A 6,142-nucleotide genomic window follows, 5' to 3' on the forward strand; every position below is an offset into this window, starting at 1 on the left:
CAGCTCTATGGAGTCTTTGTAAAGACTTTCTGCATGTGTAAATTTTAATAACTTTGATTACAGGTGTAATAGACAATTTATAAAGGCATTTAAGGATTCGTTGTCGTACATTTAAGCATGATTCATCTAACGTTCATCAGTCTTTAGCTTAAATATCCAACTCTTTGAAAATAAATTCCTTTGATGTTTCTAGCTCTAAATTCCATTCGAAAATGAGGGTTTGGGCTTTCCTGGTGGTGCAGTGGTTAAGAATCCACCTGCCAATGCAGGGGACACGGGTTTGAGCCCTGGTCCGGGAAGATCCCACATGCCGTGGAGCAACTAAGCCCGTGTGCCACAACTACTGAGCCTGCACTGTAGAACTCGCGAGCCACAACTAGTGAGCCCGTGCGCCACAACTACTGAAGCCTGCCCACCTAGAGCCCGTGCTCCGCAACAAGAGAAGCCACTGTAATGAGAAGCCTGCACACCGCAACGAAGAGTAGCCCCCGCTTGCTGCAATTAGAGAAAGCCCGCGCGCAGCAACGAAGACCCAATGCAAAAAAAATTAATTAATTAAATAAATAAATTAAATAAAAATGAGGGTTTATCAAGTACATGTTTAATTTGTGCTAATATTAAAAAGTTTGAAATAGCAAGACTTTACAAAATCCTTTTAAATGAATCTAACTAGTAGGAGTGACACTTTCAAAAAGAAGTATTTTTTTTACATGTGCATAATTAATTCAGGTCAGTAATTTTGTTTATAGTTTAACCACTCCAAGGGAATCCTTGGTGGGAAGGTAACCTCTATTTTTCTAGTGTAAGTTTTCGGGCCACATAGTTGCCTTGGTAACATCATAGTTGCACATCCTGATAACAGCTGATTTACATTTCTGTAGTTAGCCTTTCATTCTTTCTTCTATCCTGTTAAACAAAAATAAGAGCCTCCTAAAACTGTCTTCCTAAGACAGGAAAATAAAAACTATAAGATTCCCACACCAGGAGGAATACTCTGGCTTGCTTTTAATTAGCCAGACTACCTCATAGATGAGATATATCAACCTATTTCATTTGTTTAATGCACTTTAGGAAGTAACATGGGCTATGATTTGGGATGAAATATGTTGATTTAAATAGGTAAATGTAAGTGTGGTGAGATTTCTACTTGTGTGTACATGAGTAGTCATGTAACAGTTTACCGAAAAAAAATAAAAAATAAAAAAAGCCACACTTTGCTTTTAATTCCACCTTTGGAGGAAAGTTCCTATTTGTAATCCCACTTGCTAACAGAGGGTAGGGATTTTTTTTTTTTCCTGGAGACTAAAGTGAAATACTTTTTAGACACCTAGGAACCAGATGGTTGTACAGTTTGTGTGGGTAAGGTATGTTATGATAGATTACAAACATGAGCACAGTCCTTCACTCTTCCCTGTATCCATGCCTTTTGCAGTATGACTTTGCAGCTCCTCTGTCATTAAATGTTTTTCTTCCCCTCTTCCCTTGAGTCTTGACTGGCCTTGTGATTTGCTTAGGCCAGCAGAATGCACTGGAAGTGATGGTGTGGCAAATCTGAGTATTTAAGGAGCTTCTGCTCTTTCTTTTGGAATCCTGTCCATCTCTCAACTAGCTCCAGTTGCCCTGCTGGAAAATGAGGGACCGTGTGGAACAGAGAGACAAGCCATCCCAAGTGAAGCCATGCTAGACCAGCCAACCTCCAGGTGGCCAGACAAGTGACTGCAGATGCCATGAGGGGCCCAGCTAAGACTGGAAGAGCAGACCAGCTGAGCCCAGCCCAAATCGCCCAACTGCAGAATTGTGACCTATATAAATGGTTACTGTTTTAAGCCACTAAGTTATGTGGTGGTTTATTATTCTAGAAAAGCTAACTATTGTAGACACACTTAGCAAAATTCCTAAAGTGGTAGTTGAAAGTAGGCTAGCTCTACATAATTTTAAAGCCAATTTAAGAAACCAGCATTTTTAATTCTCTGTGAATGCTTTTAGTTCTTTTGTGGATTCTTTTAAGAAAATCTGTCTCAACAATGTTCTTGATTGCACCAAGGCTGAAATTTTGTAGGGAAAAAACCAGACATCATTGACAAGCATATGCAAAGATGCTCAACATCATTAATCATCAGTAACTTTAAATCAAAACCACAAAGAGGGGCTTCCCTGGTGGCGCAGTGGTTAAGAATCTGCCTGCCAATGCAGGGGACACGGGTTCGAGCCTTGCACCTGGAAGATCCCACATGCCGCGGAGCAGCTTGAGCCCGCGTGCCGCAACTAATGAAGCCCACACGCCTAGAGCCCGTGCTCCACAAGAGAAGCCACTGCAATGAGAAGCCCGCGCACTGCAACGAAGAGTAGCCCCCGCTCGCTGCAACTAGAGAAAGCCCGCACGCAGCAACAAAGACCCAATGCAGCCAAAAATAATAAATAAATAAAAATTTAAAAAAACAAAACAAAAACCACAAAAAGCTATCATCTCACACTCATTCGACGGCCACCATAAAAAAAACCCAAAAAACCAGAAAATAACAAGTATGTGGAATAATTGAAACCCTTATGCACCATTGGTAGAATTGTACAATAGTGCGGCCATTATGGAAAATGGTAAGGCAGTTCCTTAAAAAATTTAAAATAGAACTACCTGATCCAGCAATCCCTCTTCTGGGTATATATACAAAAAAATTGAAAACAAGATCTCGAAGAGATGTTTTTGCACGCCCATGTTCAATGTACCATTATTCACAATAGCTAAGGTGTGGAAGCAAACTAAATGTTCATCAGTGGATGAATGGATAAAGAAAATGTGGTATATACGTACAATAGATTATTATTCAGTGTTAAAAAAAGAAAGAAATACTGTCACAAGCTACAACATAGATGAACCTTGAGGACATTATGCTAAGTGAAGTAAGCCAGTCTTGAAAGATAAATACTGCAAGATTCCACTTAGGTGAGGTATTTACAGGAGTCAAATTCTTAAAAATTATAATGGTGACTTCCAGGGGCTGGGGGGAGGGGGATATAGGGAGTTGTTTTTCAGTGGGAGTAGAGTTTCAGTCATGCAAGATGAAAAAGTTCTAGAGAGCTGCTGTACAACAATGTGCATATAGTTAACAATACTGTACTGTACACTTGGAAATTGTTAAGAGGGTAAATTTATGTTATTTCTTCTTTTACCACAAACAGACAAAAAATCTCAGACATCACTGACTCAAAAAGTAATTCAGAATTCCTTGATTGTCTCATGAATTGTTTTATTATGGTCTCTTTGAATTGGGATCCAAAAAAATTTGATTGATATGTTAAAAAAATAACAATTCAGAGGAGTAATATTGTGAATGTGAGGAATTTTAGTTATACCTTATCCAATTTTTTTCACTTATTTTCATTTTTATGAATATACAAGAGTGATATAAGATTAGAAATGTATGCTTAGGGAGGACTAAAAGTTCTTATAGTAATTTATATTTATAAAATATAAATTCTAAGGGCTAAGAAAACATTGTGCCATTTTATTGGGAACATTTTCTTTGCTATTGGTGTATAAAATATGTGCATCTCATAATCATTGGAATCTTAAGAGTTGTTGAGGGGATGCTGCTTTCTATAAAGAAATTAAATATTGTACTACCTTCATTCTGATTTTTTTCCCAAGAGAAAAAAAGTACATTTTTTTTTTAAATTTTAATTTTTAAGAGTCTGGCTTACCTCATTCTTTTTTTAATGTTTGCAAAGTATATAATAGTATGTGGGCTTTATTTGAAATCACAAGAGTCAAGATTTTTTTTTTTTTGGCTGTGCCGTGGGGCTTGCAGGGTCTTAGTTCCCCAACCAGAGATTGAACCCACACCCTTGGCAGTGAAGGCACGGAGTCCTAACCACTGGACCGCCAGGGAATTCCCAAAAAGTACATTTTAAATAACAACAATTAATTCACCCCCTCACCTCCTTCCTCTCCTCACCAAAAAAGATAAAGTTGTGGGTGTGTGCTTTGGGTTTTCTTTGCAGACATCAGTGATTAACCGTAACCCAAAACTGAATACTGTGTATAAAAACAGCAAAGAAGAAGGGTAGTGCAATAATGTTGGAAAGTCTTAAGTCTTGACAAGATTTTCTTAAATTTTCTATACAATCAAAGCATCTACTCCCAAAGTGGGATTATTTTGTCTCTTCATCTCTGATCCTTATTCCTCTTACTTCTTTCTCGTGTTGCCTACTACCTTCAGTACAATGCGGAATAGTTGGTGTCAGTTGTCACCTGTCTCTTCTCTGTTTTAACGGAAATTATTCAAAGGTTTTACCATTGTGGTTGATGTTCACTATAGGATTTTTGGTATGTCCCTCTCGAGATGTATAGGCTGGGATGCTTTAATCTCTCTTTCTGTCATTTAACAGTGGGACCATTGAAACAATGGCTTCCTAAAGAAGATGAGGGGAAGGTAGAAGTGGCCTCTGACACTGAAGTAGATGAAGAACAAACAACCAGAACCAAGATCTGATGATGATGATACGTAAGTAGGTCATACCTAGATGCCTAAATGAAGCACGGGATATAGTAAAAATGGTAAAAAGTTAAAATGCTGTTGTTGAGGCATAGAATATAGCCTCAAAGACCCAGCTAAGGAGACCGAGTTTTCCTATATACATGGGTTTGTCTCTGGGTTCTCCATTCTTTTCCAATGGCTTTGTTTTCCCTTTCTGCATCAGTGATATTCTGTCAGTTACTATGGCTTTATTGTACCTTTTGATATCTGGTATGGCTAGTCCTCACAGCTTCCTCTAGTCTCCATATCATTTTCTTCAAAATTATCTTTGCTGTTGCTTTTTACTCAACGTATACATCCTTGCATTCTCTTGTAAAGTGTCATGAAAAACCTTGTTGGGATTTTGATGAGAATGAGATTACATTTGTTGATTAATTTATGGGAATTCACATCTTTGTGATTATAAGTCTTAACATCCACGAATATAGTATAGCTCTCCATCTATTTATGCCTTTTAAAATATTCTTCAGTATTTTTGTAGTTTTCTTCATGATACAGAAACCACTTAACTTTTTTGTTGCTATTGCCATTATTAACGGGGTCATTTTTCTCCTACTACATTTTGGCTACCGCTAGTGTATGAAACACTATTGATGTTGTATCCTGTAACCTCACTGAACTCTCTTATTAGTTCTAAAATTTGGAGTCCTTTGAAGTTCAAAATTTTTTTTTTTTTTGTGGTACGCGGGCCTCTCACTGTTGTGGCCTCTCTCGTTGCGGAGCACAGGCTCCGGACGCGCAGGCTCAGCGGCCATGGCTCACGGGCCCAGCCGCTCCGCGGCACGTGGGATCTTCCCAGACCGGGGCACGAACCCGTGTCCCCTGCATTGGCAGGCGGATTCTCAACCACTGCGCCACCAGGGAAGCCCTAAAATAATGAATCTGTCGTTTTATAAAACCATGACTTTGAAATTTCTTAAGGTATATTGAACATGCTTTTCTGAAGCTGATGTTGACACTTACAGGAGTAAGGTAATTGAGCAAGGAGAGGAACAAGGCATGTCAGTTATGTACCAAATAATAATTTTATTGTTTCATTGAATTATTTTCTAATAGTTTCAAATGTATAGATTATAAACTTCTGGAAGGCAGGGACTATATCTGGTCTTTGTTTCTTATGATGATCTTTTTATATATAGTGCTTAGCACCATGCTAGAAATGTTTCTTAATTGAGTAAGTAAATACTAATACAATTTCCTCATTAAGACTGTAAGCTCTTTGAGGCATGAAACTAGACTTAAACTTTTTGTATTAATTATAACAATCCCAGTGTTGAACATGTGCCTGGAGCTTAGCAGATATTTGTTGATTTGTTGTGCCTGCTGTTATGAAGGACAAGAGTGGTTATACCTAAGTGGTAGAATTCGGCCTGAAATATCTGGTCTATAATGAAAATAAAACTAAATTGGCACATTGATGCACTGCTGAACCAAGTAAACACAGATGAGGAGTGGTTGGTCAAATTATTCCTAAGTTTTGCTTAGCATTTACATTTGGTATAATATTAAATGTGGGGAATGTAAGTATCAAGATTTCCCTAACTGGGATGTGTCCAGTCTTTTCCATCTTTATTTTCCTGGTGATGTCTGAGGGGCTGTTCTTCCAA

At 38.2% G+C, this 6,142-nt stretch overlaps 1 long non-coding RNA gene across 4 annotated transcripts in view; it reads left to right on the forward strand.

Moving 5' to 3' along the window:
* LOC102994613 (uncharacterized) overlaps nucleotides 1-6,142 on the forward strand; it is a 40,748-nt gene that overhangs the window by 27,082 nt on the left and 7,524 nt on the right. For all 4 annotated transcript variants that reach the window (XR_008618971.1, XR_008618969.1, XR_008618970.1 and 1 more), the window contains exon 5: nucleotides 4,387-4,502. This is a non-coding gene — a long non-coding RNA (uncharacterized lncRNA). The remainder of the gene's footprint in view (nucleotides 1-4,386; nucleotides 4,503-6,142) is intronic.

The sequence above is a fragment of the Physeter macrocephalus genome, chromosome 13 (assembly GCF_002837175.3).
Source record: "Physeter macrocephalus isolate SW-GA chromosome 13, ASM283717v5, whole genome shotgun sequence".
Taxonomy (NCBI): domain Eukaryota; kingdom Metazoa; phylum Chordata; class Mammalia; order Artiodactyla; family Physeteridae; genus Physeter; species Physeter macrocephalus.